This window comes from Lonchura striata, chromosome 4A (genome assembly GCF_050655825.1).
Source record: "Lonchura striata isolate lonStrDom1 chromosome 4A, ASM5065582v1, whole genome shotgun sequence".
Classification (NCBI taxonomy): domain Eukaryota; kingdom Metazoa; phylum Chordata; class Aves; order Passeriformes; family Estrildidae; genus Lonchura; species Lonchura striata.
The window spans coordinates 609,988-629,723 of NC_140742.1; the positions used below are offsets into that span (position 1 = coordinate 609,988).

Consider the following 19,736-nt stretch of genomic DNA (forward strand, 5'->3'; position numbering starts at 1 on the left):
TAATCCTGAGCCCTTTTCTACTTTTTCCTAAAGTTCAGTGAGATATTTTGCAAGTGCTTGCAGTTTAAGTCACCCTGCTGCTCTGGGGTTTTGCCAGCAAAGCTTCACCTGTGTGGGGAAGGAGTGGGCACTGGGCTCTGGGGCACAGCACAGCTCCAGGTCACATCCTGCTCCTCCCTGGGAGATGGGAGCACACAGGGACTGGTGGGTGAGAACAGCTGCACCATTCCCCGTGGGGAGAAATATTAATGCCATTTCAAATGAATTGTGTGCTTGAGATAAATTACCTCCTGCAAGCCTGTTGCCTCAGAACTTGTATAGCTTGTATTTAATAGGATTGACAAGGTGTTCAGGCTTCTCCAAAACAGGGAGAGATTTAAACACGTGAAGGAACAACAAGTTCTCGTCTTCTGTGGCAGTCTGGGTTTCTCTTATGTGCAATTAGAGACAGGCCCCAGAGTGACTGAGGGGCTGTGTGGCTCTGAGTCCACAGCTGAGACAAATTCACAGGTGCTGTGCAATTCCTGAGCGTGCTGAGTCCCTTGCTCTGGGCACGGCTGGGCAGAGGAGGCACAGAAAGCCCCTGGCCCACCTGGAATTTTGGGATGTGGTGCAGAGAGTGCAGCCGAGCCAGGGGCAAGGGGCTGGGGTGTGTACTCATCCCCAGGCTGGGGAGCCACAGCCAGAAAGGGCTGTGAGGAGAGACCAGAGCTCAGGAGAGCAAACAGCCTCCCACAGCAGTCCCAGGTGTGAGGGGCTGGAGCACGGCTCCTGCAGCACGCCCAGGGTCCCTGGCAATGGGCAGCTGCCAGGAGGGCACACCCAGCCTGCACAGAACCCCCCTGAGGGCAGCACCTGCAGGTCCAGGTGAGGCCGAGGGTTGGGAGGGCTTTGCACCAGGACAAAGGCAGGCAGAGCCCTGAGGGTACAGGGCTGGCTGTGCCTTGGAGCTGCTCTGACCCTCGCAGAAATCTGGCTCATCTTGGGCAGTGATAATTGAAACACTCAAATTATTATTCTCTCTCCCCACTTCTTCTTCATATCCAATCTGCATTTCCCCCTCTATGCTCTAATTAAAAACCAAATGAGAGAGAGAGGAGGAGGAAACTAATAATGCCAGATACACATTTGGCTTAGAAAAAAGAAAAGCACACTCTAATGTGTTTGAGGACAATAAGGAGGAAATGATTCACGCTTAATAAACCTCTTTGCTGTTAATCTCTGTTAACCTAAGGATTCTGTTGCTTTATTGGAAAGTCTTCTCACTTTCTGTTGTGTCATTGAAAATAAAGAACTTCCATTATTGTTTTTTGCAGGGGTTATTTGTTGACCCTTCTGCCTCTGCAGCACTGGGGTGTTGTGGAAACTGGGCAGCTTGGCTGCTGTTATGGCAAGAATATTTTGTCACTGTTGTGAGCCTTCCCCTTGCTCCCTGCAGCCCTGGGAGCTCCCAGGGCACACAGCTGTGTCACGGGAGGTTGCTCACAGCTCCAGGCGTTGGCAGGAAAGGCTGTTGGGCTCACCTGCCTGCTAAGGTGAGATCTGCTGGCAGAGGGGATCCTGGGCAGGCTCCTGCCTCCGAGGGGCTGAGGATGAGTGTGTGCTGGGGGTTCTGGAAAGGACCCCGGAGCCAAACAGCCTCCTGCCACCTGCCAGGAGTGGGAGTGCAGCGGATGGATGTGGCCAGCACGCTGCCTTCAGACCCTGTTCTTCCTGCACGATGCACAGGCTCCCACAGCCTGCTCATCCGTGGAGCAATGCCCAGAAATGGATGTTCTGCTGCTGAAATCGGAGAGGAGCAAGGGGCAGGATGGATATTGCCGAGAATCGCTCACGCTTAGCGATTTTCTGTCCAGCTGCATCATCTTTCACCCCCTCCCGTGTGCCGGGCCTCCAATACCCAAAGATTTGTCCCTTTCCTATGCGGCCGGTGGCAGGAAGCACTGTCCCTGGTTCCGTCCCTGGTTCCGTCCCTGGTTCTGTCCCTGGTTCTGTCCCTTCTGTCCCTTCTGTCCCTGGTTCTGTCCCTGCTCTCCCTGTTTTTCTCAAGCTGCTGTGTTGGCAGAGGCTGGGTGACTCCTCCTGGGTGTGACCGGTGGCTCAGGGGCACAGGTGCCGCCCTGTGACCTGCCCACCTCCTGAGGTGCTGCTCAGGGGGCTGACTCCAGGTGAGGGAAGGGAAGGTTTAAAGGCAGGAAATGAGGGGAGAGAGCAGCACCAGAGGTGGCAGGGCATGTGTAAGAAGAGAAAAATTATATTTTTGGGAAAATTTAGTGTCAGGACCAACATGTAGCACAGCAGCTGATGTGCCTTTGACTCCTGAAGCAATTCCCAGGAGATGTGCTCTCACTTAGTCTGGGTGAGGGCTCTTTCCCTCACTGCAACCTGCAGGTCTTCCCTGCTGACCCAGCTGGCCCCAAGTGGCAGAGCAAGCCAGCACCCCTGACTGAGATGTCCACAGGAGCCTCAACCCTTGATTTGATATCAAGTCCTTCAAAGGAGATTTCCCTGTGGTTTTAATACACTGGGGCTTTTAACTCCAGCAGGAGTTTTGTCTTACTATTTCTGTATATCAAACCATGTTTCTGAAATATTTTCATTTTCTTTCTGAGGGAAAGCTATTTTAAAGTCAGAGCTGGATAAAAATTAAAGCATGAACATTGCCTGACTGGATTGTAAGTACTTTATAAGGTATTTAGAGTGAAACCAGTACAGCTGCACAACATCATTCACTGCTAATGCAATCAATACCTTCCTCTTGCAGTGTTGTTAGAGGCACATTTCTCTGGTTCTGGCCACTGATTTTTGAAATATTCTTTGCCGATTTCTCACTGTGTTTATTTGGCAATTATTTTAGTTATCTCAAAATCAGATTTTCAAATCAAGCAGTTTCCTCCCTCTGTGATTGCTATGAAAATTACACTTGGAAAATCAAAGCTTTCAGAGATCATTTTACTTTCATCTCTTGTTTTTGATGAGGTCCTAGCACATCAAAAATCCACACTCGGAGACGTCCGTCTCTGCTCAAACATTTAGAATAAGAGAGGCCTTCATGGTGCAGAGGAGTGCAGGCAGGATCCTCCTGGAATTTGGGGTGAGGACCCAAATTATGTCTGAGCTGGGGATGCTGGGCTGGGGCCTCTCCGGGCACCTCTGCTGGCACTGAGCACAGCCAGGGCTGCCAGGAGCTGGCACTGACACAGAGATCCTGCAGGAGCACGTTTTCCACAGGAGAAACCCCAAGTGGAGAGGATTCGGTGCTGGTCTGCCAGCAGCCAGAGGTCACCAACCCTCTAAAGGCTTTCTGGAGCTGGGGGCATTAAATAATTCAGCAGTCTTTCCATCCAACCTCATGGAAAATTTTTTCATGTGCTAAAAACTTCTCCAGACCACCACCAGTAACTGAAATGATGAGAGGAACCCAGCCTGAGCACTAACACTGTGGCAAGAATTAATTAAAAAAATCGCATGAAGAAGCAGCCCCCCTGGCAGAAAATTACATTTAATTGTTTTTTTCCTACAATTTAGAATGCAAGAAGTGAGGAGATGCAAGAAGGCTCTCGCTGGAGGTTCAAAGAGCTGCTCATGTAAAGGATCAATAGATCCAGCACTGCATTTAGTGTCATACTAAATGCTGGACCAGGCAATTATTTCGATTCATCACGGTGGTAAGTGAAGCATCAAAATGACAGAAAATTATTCTATTTTCTTGTTTCTTATGTAACCAAAATATTTCATCTTTAGAGGCAGTTATGTTATAGATTGCTATTCTGCTCCTGACAGGCATTGCAAATGGTTTGTTAATTCAGTGCTAGTTTTACCAGTCTCTGATCCAGGGGTATCTGTGCCATGGGGACCCTTCCAGTGGCACACGTGGCCTTTGGGACACCACTCTGGGGTATCAGGGTGCAAATGCTCTTCCTAGTATCACAGGGAAAACTCCTGTAGGCTCAAAAGAACCAGTTCTGCAGTTGGCTCCATCTTACCTTAACAACAAAAAGATGAAGGTCTAAATTTACTCATGGTAACGAATTAGATAACCAATGTATGATGTGTGCTCAGCCTCTGCTTCAAAGCTTTGCCAGCTCTCTGCTCACTGACAGCAACAGCCAGGCCCAAAGAGAGCCTGCAGTGGAGGCTCGTGCACTTTCTGCCCTGCTCTGGGAGTAAAAGCAGCAGCTGCTGGTGCCATCCTCACCATTCCAGGTGCCAGGAGCTTGGGAGCTGCACAGCTCCCCACGCCAGGGACTCGCCAGCCCTGCTCCTTCCGCCGAGACAAACTGAGGCAGGATCCTGGGACTAATGCTGGCCTGGGTGTGGCAGTGCTCTCTCTCTCTCTCTCAGGATTTTTCATGGAGGAACACAGAAGAGAAAGAGAATACCATTTCTATTTCTGCTCCTTGTTTTTCCCATGGGGAATGTGTTTGGAGAATTGTTTACCTGGGGTGATTGCTTGGTTGGATTCTGGTGAGGATTTTTTGAGCCTGGTGGCCAATCCAACCCACCTGGGGCTGGGCTCTCAGAGAGGGATACGAGTTGTGAGGAGTTAGATTTGGTAGTTAGAAAAGTAGGTTTGTAGTTTTAGTATCTCCTTTAAATAGTATATTAATGTATTATAGTATAGTTATAATAAAGAAATCATTCAGCCTTCTGAAGTGGATCAGACACCATCATTCCTTCCCACCGGTTCTCCTGCATTTACAACACCTGAGTGGAGAGTGGCTTCACAAGCAAGGCCTGTTCCAGGAGCCTGCAGCCCCTTGCAGCCTCAGGAGGGGATGTGGAAGCCAACCAAGTGAGATGCTGAGGGAGCCCCACTGTGGGGTTCCAGGTACCTTGTGAAGAGCCCAAGGAATCCTGTTCTTTCCAGGGTCCTTGTGGTCTCAGATGCCTGCAGAAATGTGGCAGAACTGAGAGTGGTCTCAGATGCCTACAGAAATGTGGCAGAAGTGAGAGGGGACCAGCTCAGCTTCCGTGCGGGAAGGGCACAAAGAGCCCCTAAACCACAGCAGCCCTCGAGTCTCTCCTGGAGCCTTTCAAGGAAAGCTGCTGCTGCCAGGACAAAAGGAGACAAAGGTCCTTTGGAGCTGGGGATGTGATGCTGCCCAAGCTTTGCTCCTGTCAGTCTCTGTGCCTGTGGGAAGCCTGCTGGTGTCCCAGCTGTGTGTGTCCTGCAGGCTGCAGAGAAGTTCTCCACTGGGGTGGTTCACCGGGGCTGGAGCACTTTTCTCCTTGCAGATCCCCATCGGTCAGGGGGGTTTGAGCAGGCTGTGAAAACACTGAAGCTCTTCAGCTCCCTGTGGGTAATGGGGTGGATGGACAGGCTTGTCCTGACAGTCCTGGAGTGGGAAACTCTGACAGAGCCTCTGGTGCCGCCTGTTGCTGTCGTCCTGAGCTGCTGCTGGGGCCACACTGCTCGAAGGAATGAATTTATTAGCTCAAGAGTGTAAACACACTGTATTTGTATATTAGTTTCTTTTGAAGTCATTGAAATCCTGCTTAAAAGCTCTGCAGAAAGTTCTTTGGGTAACTTAGACTCGTTTATGCCTTCTGGCTGACAAAGGCATCTTTTAAAGAGCTCCGAGTGTTTTGTTGCTGTGCAGTCAGAGGTGCCTGTGCAGGCTGTTTGGTGCCTGTTCTTGGCAATACTTCTGCCTGAAATCCTGGTGCAGTCTCAGGCTACAATGTCACCTCAAGTGAGGCTTCAAAAGACCAGCACCAGGACTGATCTGGAATCACTGGAAGTACCAGTGGAAAGCTCAGAATTTACATCAGATATAATGTATTATGAGTGAGATTTATAACAGGATTACAGAAAGCAGTTGTTAAAGCTACTGGCAGTAAACAGGGATTAAAATATTTATCTAGCTGTAAAAATATGAATAATGGAGTATTTCATGTAGTTATGTAAAGGAGCTGTGTACTTTATACTGACAAAGAATGCACTCCTAATATCACTAATATTTTACAATGCCCATGTATCAAAATCCTTCCATGCCTCTCACTTCCCTCCCAAATCCTTGTGTATCTAATCAGTGCATGATATGGGATTTCCTCCAGCTGCAGGCATGCTCACAGGGATAGTAAGCAGCTCTTTGCCTTCCTGCCTCCCTGGGAGGGTGTGTGATGGGCAGCTGGCATAACAGTGTCTGCATTTTTATATTGCTCTTCCAACAGCTGCACCTCTTCTAATTTAGCTCTGTGTGACCAGTGTTATTGTACGGAAGGTCAGGTCTTTCTTTGGGGAAGTGGTTGAGATTTTAGCTGCTCTGGCATGTAATCAGTAAAACAATGAGTGAATGTAAAGCAAACACTTCACTGCCTCCACAAAAATGTATTGCTGGCCACGAGCAGCACAAGAGGTTTCACTTTTTGCTTTGTCCATCACCTCCTTGCCAGGAACAGCTTGCAGGAAGATGCACATCTGCAGTGGTGATTCCAGGTGTGCTGTGACATTTCATCCTGGACAAGTTGCAAGGTATCCAGTTGTAACTCTGCAAAGCTGTGCTTAATCTGCCTGGACTAATGAAACCACCTGGTGGGAAAACATCAGCTTCATCTGAAGATCTGTGAAAAGCTGAAGCACAGAGCCTGGGGCCAGGCTCTCCACAGCTTCCAGTTGCCACCAGGACTCCCAAGCATCCTGTTCTTGATCTTCCAGGTGAGAAAAATATTGTTCATTCCTTGGTTAGGCCTAAGGAAGGAAAGCTCATTGGTTTGCTGTTTCTGCTTTTGGTCTCCAGTCAGTTTAAACGTTTAAAATATTCAGCAAAGAGGATTAAGCAGCACAGCTGGCCTTGCTGAATACCCAGGTAATCGGGCATGCTGCACACCGAGTGTCTCCCACAGCTGCTTGTTGCCTAAGCTGTCTCTGCTGGCAGGAATAAATTCAGCCCTGGGGTGCTCCAGGAGATGGGATTGATGATGGCTTTGGGTGGCCATTCCTTCCCCTCCTGGCTCAGGCCACCCCAGTATTCTCTGAGCTTTGTTGCTTTCTTTCTCTGCAACAGATTGCTCTCACTACACTGCGTCAACACAAATTACTTAGTCAATTTTGGATTTGAACTCCATCTTTTATGCATCACTTGTGAGTCTTATGTGAGCTGTGTTTTTGATTTTTGGTATGTGCAATGATTCATCCCCTCCTGACGCTCTGTGGGGCTGAAGTTTGCTCTTCCTCTCGAACAGTGCATCCCCAAGTGGAGTTTGAGCCTTTGTGAGCCAGCACAGAGCTCATAAAAAATGATAATTTAAAGAATATAAGCAGTGGCAATCAAAGGAAGTAAATACAGTATTAAAATAAGGCAAATTTGTGTGGTATTGGAAAACTGTTTTAGCTCACTAGCTAAAAATTGTGTAGCAGGACTCATGGAAGGGGATCTGTGAGTGCAGCAAGGGACAGACAGAGCAGCTGCTAAAGGATCACCAAAGGGTAAATAGGCATGAAACATTCTTATTTAAAAAATTGGGCTGCTAAAATGGGAAGGAACTCTTTCTATTGCAAAAGCCTTTCTGCTTTTTCTTCCAAGTAGGGGGAAAAATATAGGGAGGAGAAATGTGTTTATTCCATAGTTGTTTGTGAGGAAAGGAGCAGCAATCTTGGAGAGCACGTCCCAGGATGAACCTCCTTTCTGTCTGACAGCCACCTGCACATGCTGCTCAGAAGAGAAGTTGGGATTTTTCCCTGCAGTTTGCTGAGCTGGGACCCCGTGGCACAGAGACCCCATAGGACAGTGACCCTCTGGGACAGGGACCCCGTGGGACAGGGACCCCGTGGGACAGGGACCCCGTGGGACAGGGACTCCATAGGACAGGGACCTTGTGGGACAGTGACCCCATAGGACAGGGACCCCGTGGGACAGCAGGAGGCTGCCAGCTGCTCCTCTGGCTGTGCCTGGAGCTGCTCTCCAGCCCCAAGGAGCGTGCACGGGGCTGGGCTGAGCTCTGCTCTGCTTTGCACCTTGGAGTGGAGCAGCTCCTCTCCCCAGGGCTTCTTCACGAGCCCCTTCACCGTGGGCAGGGCTGTATGAGGAAAGCTCTGAATAGCTGGGGCTAGAGAGGGAAGGTTTGGGTGCTTTTTAAAATTAGTTTTGTTTTTAACTCGGGCAGACCTTTCAGTTCAGTGCTGGTCTCTCCCAGCCAGGCCATGCAGAATGTCAGACATCAGAGCAGTCCTTCAGAGCTCGTGCTCTGTCCCTCTTGGAGCAGACTGGAGCACTCTGTTTATTCTGGCAAGCTTTTCCACCCAGAGGGAACTGCTTGGGGCACTGTGGGGGCAGATCACCAAAAGCCATTTTTCCTGGAAAGCAGAGCAGAGCATCCCCCATATCCTCCCATCTGATTCTTAAGGGGGAGTAGTTCCCCCTAGTGTAAATTGCAGTGTGTATCTGACCATGCTCCAGAGATCCCCAGCCAGCATCCAGAGGGAAAGTAGGATCCTGGGTAGGAGGGAACTCCAGCAGCGACAGGGGAATTGCCAGGAGGGATGTGGATGTCACAGAGCAGGGACATCAGCCCTGTGAGAAGAGTGTTCCTTCATCTCCAGGCTGGGACGGAGCCAGCCCCTCTCCGTGCCCTGCCATGAGCCCCATGGAGCGAGACACGGATGTCAGAAATGTCACCTGCTGCCACCAGGCCCAGCAGCGACTCGCAGTCCTGCTTGGCAAGGACAGACTGTGCTCTGCTTCCAAGCACTACTCTTTTATCTTTTTTTTTTAATATCTTCTAATTATGTTCTCTTTGGTATTGATCCTGTGCTCTTTTAGAAGCCAGACTCATGCTTTGCTCTAAGAAGCAGAAAGGAAAACATTTGGAGCCCGGGCTGCTCTGTGGTCCCCCAGCCATGTCTGCTGGGCTCGTTTGCTGGCTGACAGTTGGTTTGGGACTCCTGATTGCGTTTTTTAGGGATGTGATTTTACAGTGTGTCAGAATCTCATGTCTATCTCTTTTCCCTGCAAACCACTTGTGGACAGTTGGCCAAACAAAAGGTTTATGTTTAAAATTTATTTTTTTTTTAAGTGGTGAGATTCTGTTGCCAATTCTCCTGTCATTCTGTCCTATTTACTGCTTGGACTTGAAAAGCATAACGATTTTTGAAGGCTTTGTTTTTAAACTCTGCTCTTGCTTTTCCTTTGTGACTGCTTTGACAGACTCCTCTGATGTATATTTCAGTATAGGTTGATGTGAAGCTAATGAGAAGGCAGATGTTTATTTACAGAAATATGGGTTCCATTTGTAAAATTATTTCTTGGTAAGGAGAACATTGCTTTTCCAATTACCTTACATTCTAGAAGGGCTTTTTTATACATTTCTTTACAGCTTGGTCTTTAAATGGTATATTGCTACAGGCAAATAAAACTGCCAGTAAATCCAAACCCCACAACTTTAGCAATCATTCTAAAACACAGAAAGATTCAAATGTTATTTTAAGCCAAGAAACGGATGTACACATCATCCCTTTGTAGCTCCTGGCTGCTCCTGCTCTAGCTCTGCTGGGCTCATTGGGTCAGTCCCATGGAGAAATCTGCCCTTATGCTCCTGGACCCAGGCTCATGCAGAGAGCCAGTTGTGTTTTCCTGTTTGTGGAGCAGCAGAATCCCTTGAGGCTGTTTCCAGGGCTGAGCTCCTCTGTCCCACTGTATGGCTGCAAAGTGGGATCCTGCAAGACCCAACCACCTTCAGCCGCCAAGGACTGGTGACAGGATGTCAGAGCAAGATGACACTTTATCTCCAAATCTGCCCTTCTGCAGCTGTCCCGAGGCCCAGGATCCCTGTCGATAAAAGAAAAGGGGAAAAATAAGAATTCTTGGTAGCCAGTGTACCCTCTCAAAGAACTTACTGGCACAGCAGTTGGTGACACTTGGCTGTGTTCCTGTACAAGACTAAATGAAATATGTTATTTCAGTTTTTGATTCACTTTGAATGAGTTTTATGCAGTTCCATTACCTTGTCTTCAGGGAACTGGTACCCAAGATTTTGCTTACTTGTTTACTTCTAGATTCAATTTTATCAGGCTTAGTCCCTTCCATGCTTTTGAGGAAAACTCCTTTTCTCTCTCTTTTATATAACATGAAAAACTATTTCCTTCTTTTACTAATTGTACATCCCGAGTTGTACCGTGTGGCTTTGGTGGGAGAGGAGTATTTGTAGCGGATCAGAACTGGAAATCTGACTTAGAAATGTGTGTGAATGAGGATCCAGAGCAAAGCACCTGCAGGGCTGCAGGAGTGGAGCTGCAGCTCAGCTGCTGGCGCTGCATTCCGGGCAGGAGAGCATGCTGCTGAGGCTGCAGCGTGCCAAAGAGCCTGCAGCCTGGCAGGAGAGCAGGAGAGCAGGGCTTTCTGCTTTGTCCCAGGCAGTCCCTGTGTCTGGGTGCTCAGCACGCTGCTGGGCAGCCTCGGCACCGCCTGTCAGGGTGCTGGCAGTGGCAGCAGCCTGGGATTGCCAGGTGCCAGCAGGGCTGGCACAGGCACGGCAGCACTGCAGCCCAGGGCACTCGGGCCACTTGAGGGATCTCGGCACTAAAGTGACACTTGCTGGGACTGAAGCAAGCAAACCCTTCACAACAGGCTTCCTATAAAGCCTGCGAGTTGTCCTGCTGAAACAAAGGGAGGATTCGGGTGCTTACACAAAAGTACCTGTGGTCCTGAAGGCTTAAATACCAATCCAGTGTAAGAATTCATTCCTAGTCCCATTGTGGAATGTTACTTTATGTAATTATGTAATTATCTGTGCTCAGGGTTTCTTTACCCACATAATCAGTGGCATTGTAATGGCAATGCAGTAGGTGCTCGTACTTAAACCATCAAAGCCCCCTTTCCTGCTTGTGTAAAGAGAGCTTTGAGATAGGCAGTAGGTGTGGTATGTATTTATTTATTTATTCTCTTGGAATACTTGCCATATTTATGTTATTTCTAAGTGGATCCAGGTTTTGGACCATAACCCTGAGAGGGTGGATGAGCAGGTAACTGTGAGGTCACTGTGTGCCGTGGGAGATGCTGCACTGGGTCTGTCCCTTACAGCCTCTTCCACATTTTCAGCTCAGCAATGTTGTTGCTTTAGGCTGTCATAATTTGATTAAACCCTGATTTGTCTGGAAAGGTGAGTCACCTGTAATCAGCACGTTAAATGAAAGACCTGTGCGATTTCCTACTGCAAAATAATCTCAAATTCAATAAAGGTTTAATTCCACATTTACAAGCCCTGCTGCTTTCAGCTCTCTAATCACTGTTTCCTGTCAAGCACGAAAGTCTTTTCATTTCCTGGAGTATGAACACAAACAACGGTGTGAGAGCTGCAGGCTGAGGGCTGAGCTGCTCTGTGTAGGACACTGCACATTCAGAGACCATCTCACTTCAGCAGGAAACCTAGGATTTTCATGTTTCCAGGACATTTTATGGAATAACACTGCTGGCAAGCATCTTATCAGTCTGCTGATGTCCAGAAAGATTTGACCAGACAGTAGATGAAGTAAGTCAGCATCCACCAAGTTTCCAAACTCTGGTGGTCTGTGTTTAGTGGTTCCAGGAGGATTTAGCTTCTGGACAATCCTAGCCCTTAGGAAGCCCTGGGGAATGTGCTGCCATATCAAATCACGTGTCTCCCTCGTCTCTGCGAGGTTTGTCCCCAGGAGAAGCCTTGTTGTGAAGTCGGGGACATCGTGGAGCAAGAAGAGCTCTTGACCAGCTCACCCTTTTGTGTCTCATGTCTCTAGTGTCCCAGGGAACAAATGGGAACTGTGAACTTTGTGGTGCTTTCCTGTGGGGGCAGAAGCTGGTGCTGGCCAAGGGGGTCTCCTGGTGACTCAACAAAAAGTAAAAAGACCAGCAAGGTCACTTCACAAGCAGATTCCCTCAAGGGTGACTTTGATATACACCTCTGAAGTTTTAGAAGAACATCAGCCAGACAGTGAATTAGCTTTGGGACAGAAAGGGTTTGGTGTGTTCTTTTTGGGGAAAAGGCTGAAACAGTGACTGAAGTGCTGGCTGTGCAGGGGCAGGGGTCCCTCAAGTCTGATTTACACCTGTCAGAGGCAGGGCTCAGGCACTGCAAGCTGTGCAGGAAAGGGAAGAGATGCCTCTGTGGAGATGTGCGCTCTCCCTTTGTTGTGTAACTCAGCACTGTCACGTTTGAGGAGCTTTTTGTGGGGAGGGAAGCTGGGAAAGAGATTGGACTGTCAGCTGGAGGATCAATGCTGCTTGTATGTACTGCCTAACATGCAGCACTATTGCCTCCAGAAATATTCCTAGAGATAGAAAGTCCAGCACTTAAAGGATTTGTGGAACAATGGTTTCCTATAAAGACAGAGAGGCAACTTTTATATCAAGCATGCTTGAGATTTTTTTTCACTTGGCACATGCAGAGTCCATTAGACTTAAAGTGATCCAGGAATAATGATAGGAGCACAAGAAAAAAGAGGAAATTGAGGGAAGTGCTTTTAACTCCAGCGATCTGAAGTGTCAAAGATAAATAATACATAGATTGGCATTGCTTTCTAAAGCAGCTGCTGAGCCTGATGGAGATTTTAATGCTGAGAAACCACGTGTGCCCCACGGAGGCTTTGGAGCTAGGTCGGTGCTGCCAGGGAGAGCTGAGCTGGTGGGGAGCTCCTCTCCTCTGTGCAGCACTGGGGAGGCTGGGCTGCTCCTCTGATGGCAGCAGACTCCTCCAGCACCCTCTTTTGTCAGGTGCCTGTGTTAGTCCTGGTTTGATCATCTCCTTGCGAGAATGTGTGGAGCCTGCTCGTGCAGCAGAGGGAGGGAGGGCTGCCTTTGTGAGGCTGAGCTCTGTGTGCTGGGGAGGTGAAGCTGCTTGAAAGGGAAGGCAGGGTTTTCCTCTGAAGGTTCTCTCTGGATGGAATAAGGGATCCTGTGTGGCTTTTCCAGGCTTGCTGGTGGCAGGAGCTGATGTGGGGGTGGAGAGGCTGAATCTGAAGCAGACGGTGGCACTTGCAGGGCCCAGAGGGTGGGGATGTGCCGGCACCAGGGACCACGAAGGAGAGAGGTTTGATGTGGGAGAAGAGCCTTGGAGCCAGTGTGTGCCAGAGAGGAAGGGGAGCACCAGAGAGGTGGGGAAATGAGGAGCAGGAGCCCGGCACGGGCTGCGCTCCCCTGGACAGGCTGGGGGCTCCGTGCTGGTCACAGGTGTCACCTCCTGTCACCTGGGAGCTCCCACAGTCCCCATGCCATCCTCGGGGCGTTCTCCTCCATGCCCTGTGCCCAGGGGAGCAGCCCCAACAGCTGGGCAGGGCCCAAGGGGTCTTGCTGGAGCCTCCTGCCCCGAGCCTGCTCCAGCAAGGTCTGATGGGCTGCACGGAGGCACTGCTGCCACAGCCTCGCCCAAATCCAGAACCTTGAGAGCTTTGCACTCACAAGAATTGGATTGCCTGGCTTCACAACCTTTAATAGACACAGTGTGTGGCTCTGTGTGATTCTAACAAGGCAGATAACACCCATCCTACAAGCTGGTGGCAGTCTTATATTGATTTTGAGTGATTCTGGTTTCTGTCTTTGATCAGCTATCACTTTCTGTTTGATAATTAAAGTGCATTTTCACACAGTGGCAGGAAGCCCTGATTTTCCGTGTGCAATACACTGAGTTCCCACATCACAAGGGGAACTATTGGGAAATCCATAATTGCAGGGCTCTGGCAACCTTTAAATATTTCCATGGTTACTGAGGGGAAGGAGTTTCCCATTGGTTGGTGCAGTAATTATTTCAGTGGCAAGGATGAACATGATTTTTGAAGTTGTTTGTTAGAGTGTTATTCGGATTTAACTTAATTTTGCAGCTCTTAGAGTACAATTTCCATATGAGCTGTTTGTTGCTTTCTGTTAATGAGGAGCATTAAAACTTTGGCTAATTGTGCCAGTGGAATGATGTGGAAAACTTTACCACTGGTGCTTTTGCATTGCTTTCAAGTGAATGAGGAAAGCCATATTCTTGTGATCTTTTGTCTTCACTGTGGCTTGTGTCTGGATTTCATGTCAATACTAAAAATTGTGGTTTTACTGATAAAAAATCCCCAGAAAGGAAAATCCAAGTTGTAACAAAAAATGAGTTTTTGCCTTTGGTGCATTTTATGCCGTGGAAATGAACGTGCTGAGATCCCACACGGGCCAGCTCTGAGCAGCTGGTGCCTGGTCATTTTGGGGTGTCTCCATAGAGTTCCTCATAGTCAAGAGGGGACAAAAACTGCCCGTGGGCAGGCTGGGGGGCAGCTGGGGAGAGTGCCAGGGGCTGTGTGTGTAGGGGTGCTGAGACTTCCCTTCCAGAACTTTTCCACAACAAAGGAGGACAGCATTACCTGAATAAGTGGCTTATGAAATGCTGCTCAGCTCCCCAGCAGCAAGGACATGGCAGGAATTCTGGAGAGAGCCCCAGCCTGTAATGCTGGGGATGTGAAATGATGCCAGGAATCGGAACCTGCTTTCATGTGTGCTTGTTTCTGACTCCTCTCATTTCCTTCAAGAGCATCTGTACAGGACAGCCTGGGTGTCTCTGGGCCAGGCGACTCCTTGGTGCCTTTGCCACTGGGGCCTGACATTACTGGAGTTAAACATTTACAGCTCACTACTTGTGCCAGTTTTCTGGCCCATTATAAGTCCAACCCAGCTTGACGAACAAACCTCCAAATTTGTATTATACAGTGAGCCCTCAGCATGTTGGCTTCCTCTAGGGAAGTAAAAACAAGTATTAATGTCAGACTGGATTTGAACTGAAAGCATCACACAGGCGTTGTTTTATGGGGTAGCACTCTTCCACTGGGTTGTTTGGGCTTTTTTTCTTTTTTTTTTTTTTTGTTCCTAGCTCCTCCTGCTGACTACCCACAGCCCCAAATTAGGACAGCTAGAAATTTTCTGGTTGAAAAAGCTCAAATACTGCTACCTTTCCTACGTCTCTGTGCTAATGCCAAGGGCACAGGGATAGAAGCAAGGCTTGAGGCACAAACCTGGGGCAGTTCACACTGTGGCAGCTGCAGACAAAGAGGCAGACTGTGTGTTGAAAGCGTGGCAGGTTTAGTCAGGATGCAGCCCAGGGGGCACAGTTAGTTCATTTTTGGGGGCTGTGTGTGCAGATTGATTTATTTTTAATTGGGGCAGCGGTAGCTCATGCTGCTGAGGTTTAGTGTTGTTGTGGATTGAGGGGCCAAATGCTGCCCTGCTGACCCAGCCAAGCCCATCCTCCCAGGGGCTGCACTGATGCTGACAGCACCCAGACCTCAGTGTGGCTGTAAAACAAAACCTGCTGTGGCTGTGGCCAGCTAAATCAGCAAGGTGAGATGCTGTGCCCAGCCAGGGCTGACTCCTGGCCCTGCAGAAGGGTGGGCAGCCAGAGGTGCTTTTCTCATCCATCAGCCCCCTTTGTCACTCACAGCAAACCTTTGGGAGAACCTGGCATGGGAACTGAGTCTCCTTCCCTTCCCACACCTGGCTGTGGGATCTGGCCCATCTCCCCTCCCCTCTGGTCCCTGGATTCATCTTGTCCTGGTGTGGTTTGGGGTGACTTGGAGCAGTGGCACACAAGATTAATGGAAATGTTCTGTAGTCCCTTCAAGTCCTCCCGGTGAGATAATGGGATGCAGATTGATCTGCTCCATCCTCTGCCCGCCCCTGCCTCCCCAGAGCCTTTGCAGCATGGCAGCCGTGCTTCTCTGCTTTATTTATTTCTTTTAAACGAGAGAGGAAGGATGTTAAATATCCCAATTGGTAACTATTATTTGAGAGAATTATTTTTTTCACTTTTAGCCAGCCCCGCTGATTTTTAACCCTCTGATGGCAGCAGCCTTGTCTGTCTGCACGTGCAGTGTGGACTGTGACAGACACACTGGGATGCTGTCCTGGAGACCAGCCAGACTTCCCCTACTTATCCCAGCCTCTCCATCACTGTCTCTCTTGCTTCTGCTTTTTAGAAACCATTATGAAAATTATTAGAAAATTTTCCTTTTTAGTGTTTGTCTGAATAGTGTTTGTCACAGCTAGAATTGCATCTGCACACATGATTACAGTGTGTAATGAGAACAGCAAATACTGATCAAACCCAGCTGATAAATCTTACATTTTCTATGAGGTAAGTCTCAGGCAAGCTGTCTCTGTGTCAGAATGGAAGCAGTTTCATAATGATGAGAATTTCTTGTTTAGTGTCTTCAAACAAATCCTCATTACAACTAAGCCGTGTGTTCAGTGTCTGCCCTGGGTCAGTGTACAAAAAAAAGAAATTCACAGCAAAGGCAATTCCAAGTCACTACCTGAAGATCTTTAAAAAAATAAAAGAATTAACTTGTCTATAAATTCACATTTTCCCCTTCTTCATTTTCCCCTTCCTCTTCTCAGCTCTTTTGGCTCAGGCATTCCTGGGTGGCCTTTGCCCTTAGGGCAGCTCGTGGTGCTGCAGTGGAGATGCACTCATGTTTTACCTGAGCTCTCTGTCAGCCTCTCTGTGTGGCTGGCTGTCAGAATATCCTGTACCAAAACGTTCCAGGGCTAATTACAGGCTTTTCCAAATGACTTTTCCTTTGCTCTGAGCCTGCTGCCAGGACGGGCACCCCTGGAGGCAGCAGGTGAGGAGGAATGCCCCAGCAGAGGTTTCAGGTGGGGAGCAGTGTCCCAGCAGGTGTTTCGGGTGTGTTTCAGGTGTGTTTCAGGTGTGTTTCGGGTGTGTTTCGGGTGTGTTTCGGGTGTGTTTCAGGTGTGTTTCAGGTGTGTTTCACGTGGGGAGCAGTGCCCCAAGCCCGTTGTTGCTCCGAGGGCGCTGGCAGTGCACTCTGCAGTGCAGCTGTGGTTATTGCAGCTGAAAATACACATTTTCCCTGCTTTTCCTAGACCTAAAAGTGTCCTTAAGGTCTGGATGTTTTAGCAGTGCCTTGAGGAGAGGGTTTTCTGTAAACACCAGTATGTTGTTTTTGTTTTTTTTTTTTTTTAATCATATTCCATGTACCATCAAGGTTGAGGGATCAGCATTGCAGCAGGGACAGCTGAGACAGCACTGTGGCTGCCTGGCTGTCAGGGCAGCTCTGGGGGGAGTGGGTGTTTTTCCCTAGCCTGGCTCGGGCATGATGCTTCAAAATTTGTGCCAGGCCAGCTTGAACAGGCTGGTGTGCATGGGACTGGAATATCAATAATGGCTGAAGTTAACTCAGTGATTCCAGGGCATTGTAGTGAGAAAATATTGCATTTTCTGAAGGCTCAACTGTAGTGGTTCCATTTAGAAATGCACTTTAAAGCAGGGTTACAGTATTATCCTGTGTTACTAAGTGACCACTTTGTTCTCATAAACTGGACTTTTTCTAGCACATGTTCTGGGTGCTGACTTAATCCCAGGAAGAAAACGAATCCATTCCAGGAAGCAGAGTTGCTTCCATTGCAAGCTCCAAGTCATGGTTGCTTTGCTCAGTGTGAGGATCTGAGCCTGCCAGTGTGTGATTTCAGTGACTAAGATGGCTTTTTATTGCCACTGCTGTCAGCAGTTCCAGTTTCCATCAAACAGCTACTTTTTGGTGTGGAAATTCAGCATGCACGTTGTCATGCTGGGTGCAAACCTCCACCTGCACGCAGAGCTGAGGTAGAAAAGCTCGCTCCTGCTCGCCCCGGCTGTGTCTGCACCTCCTCAGGGCAGCAGGAGGCACAGGACCCGCAGGGACCCGTCCTGGCTGTGCCAGGAGCTGCTCTGCAGACCAGGGACATCGGCCTGCTCACTCAGGGCCTGGCACAGCCTCCTTGCCTGGCCTTTGCTCGCCAGAGGCTCGGAGGCCATCCTCACTGCTGAGTCTCTCTGGAGGCAGGAATTGCTCCCTGTGCACGTGGAGAGGAGCTCTGCACGGTGGTGGGACCAGAGATGGGCCATGCTTTGCTCCCTTCTGACGCTGCTGGGAGATTTCTGGGCTGCAAACAGCACCCCCAGAGCAGCTGGGAGGGAGAGGTCTCCTCGTTTTGTTGCTCCGCTGCTGCAGAAGGCAGCAACATGCAGCTGTCAGGGGTTTCCCTGCAGCTGTGTTCTTCACAGAGGCATCTCGCGGTTTGTCTTGGCATCCCTCAGGCAAATGCCACAGAATTGCTTCTGTTTAGCAGAAGGAGCCCTGGGCTTGGGTGCTGCCAGGGAGAGCAGGCACTGTCCAACAGGAGCCCTGTGGCCTGGGGACACACAGGGGCTGTGGGGAGGGACAGTTCTGCTCTCAGGTGCTTTTCTCCCTCCCTGCTCCCCAGGGCCAGCTCACACACGGTGTGCCACGGCCGAGTCCCCAGACCAAGAACTCCCAGGTTTTCCTTTTGTGAGCCCTGCTGCTTTGGCCAAGGCTGTGGCGTGGTGGAGTGTTTCTAGGTGGGTGTAAGTGAGAGCAAGGTTTGACTCAAAATTCTTAAGTTAGCCTCAAATGAGAATCCTGGAAGAGGAGGAGGACAAATAGAGATAACTTTGGCTTGGCTTCAGAAAGCTGGGGGCTTTTTTATAGAGACGAGAATGTATTTCAGATTTGTTGTTGCACAAAGTTGAGTTTTGTTTGGAAAAGGCCAAGTGGCAAATTGTGTGATTATATTAAGCTCGCAGGTGGTGACTCACTGGCATAAATTATTTCCAGGAAATAAATGGAAGGAAGGGTAATGATATGTTGTTTCTTCTCCCGTGGAATAAAGGAATAACCTTTCTGCCTGGGGGTACTTCTAGAAAAGCAGATAAAACCTGGAGTCAAAACCACTTAAATCGGTAAGCTCTGTCTTTAACGTTGGCTTCAAATTTCTGTGCTGCAGTTTCTGAAGAAGAGGCTGAGAATCAAATTACTTCCATCCCCAGAGACTGGAAGCCTATTTTGAGTTATTCAAAATGTTTTCTGTGCACCTCTGCTGAGAAAGTCCCTAAATATGAGTCCTTGTGGGAGGAAGCTGCTTAAGCAGGTGGAGTAAGAGGACTGGGAATAGTCTTTGTCCCTTTGGATGAGCCTTTCCAGGCTCTTTCTCTGTTAGCCACTGCATGGGGTGAAGAATGCTGGCATTTGGGAAAAGCAGAAGGAGATGGTCCAGTTGTGGAGTATCACTTCTGCTAAGACTTAAAAAAATATATAATAATTTGAAACCACTCACTTATCAAAGAAAAAGCAATTCATATTTGCAGATCTCTTTGCAACACAGAAATATTTTATAATAAACACACAAAGAGTCATTACAACTTGTACTTCCTCAAATAAAATTAAAAGTAACTTACAACCCCAGCAAGTCCTGGTGATAGAGGAGACATAATTTTTAAAACTTAGTATTTCTATTTTGGAACAATTACAGAACCTTGTATTATAGAGGATTATGTGATTGCTTTTCATGTGGCAACACCATTTAATTAAGGTTTAAACAGATGGTTAACAAGAATAGTATTGTAGGCTTCATCAAAGTAAAATCTAAAGGGCACAATAATATTTCCACTTCAAAGTGGTTTGTTTTGATTTCTACCAATAAATAAATAAATTTCACATGTCAGGGAAAGCCCTCTCACAGCACAGTTATGTATTACTACTTGTGCAGTGACGTGTGGTCACAGAACAGGGATTGCATTTGTAACCCCAGCGCACATACAAACCCACCAAAGGAGCAAAGCGCTCAATTTCTGACACTCAGTGGTACCCGCTGAGAGTGAAAAACCCCAGCAAACTGGTTTTGGCAACTGGGAAGAGCACGGGCAGGAGGTGAGTGGAGAGGCAGCCCCTCTGCCTGCCCTGGCAGTGCCCAGCCCAGCGGAGAGCCAGCGGGCTCAGCACA

General features: G+C 48.6%; 1 long non-coding RNA gene across 1 annotated transcript in view; it reads left to right on the plus strand.

Moving 5' to 3' along the window:
- The window catches only part of LOC110476876 (uncharacterized), a 103,361-nt gene extending 95,583 nt beyond the window's left edge, over positions 1-7,778 (plus strand). The window contains exons 14-15 of the long non-coding RNA XR_014952465.1: positions 3,529-3,668; positions 6,400-7,778. This is a non-coding gene — a long non-coding RNA (uncharacterized LOC110476876). The remainder of the gene's footprint in view (positions 1-3,528; positions 3,669-6,399) is intronic.
- Positions 7,779-19,736: the final 11,958 nt, after the last annotated feature.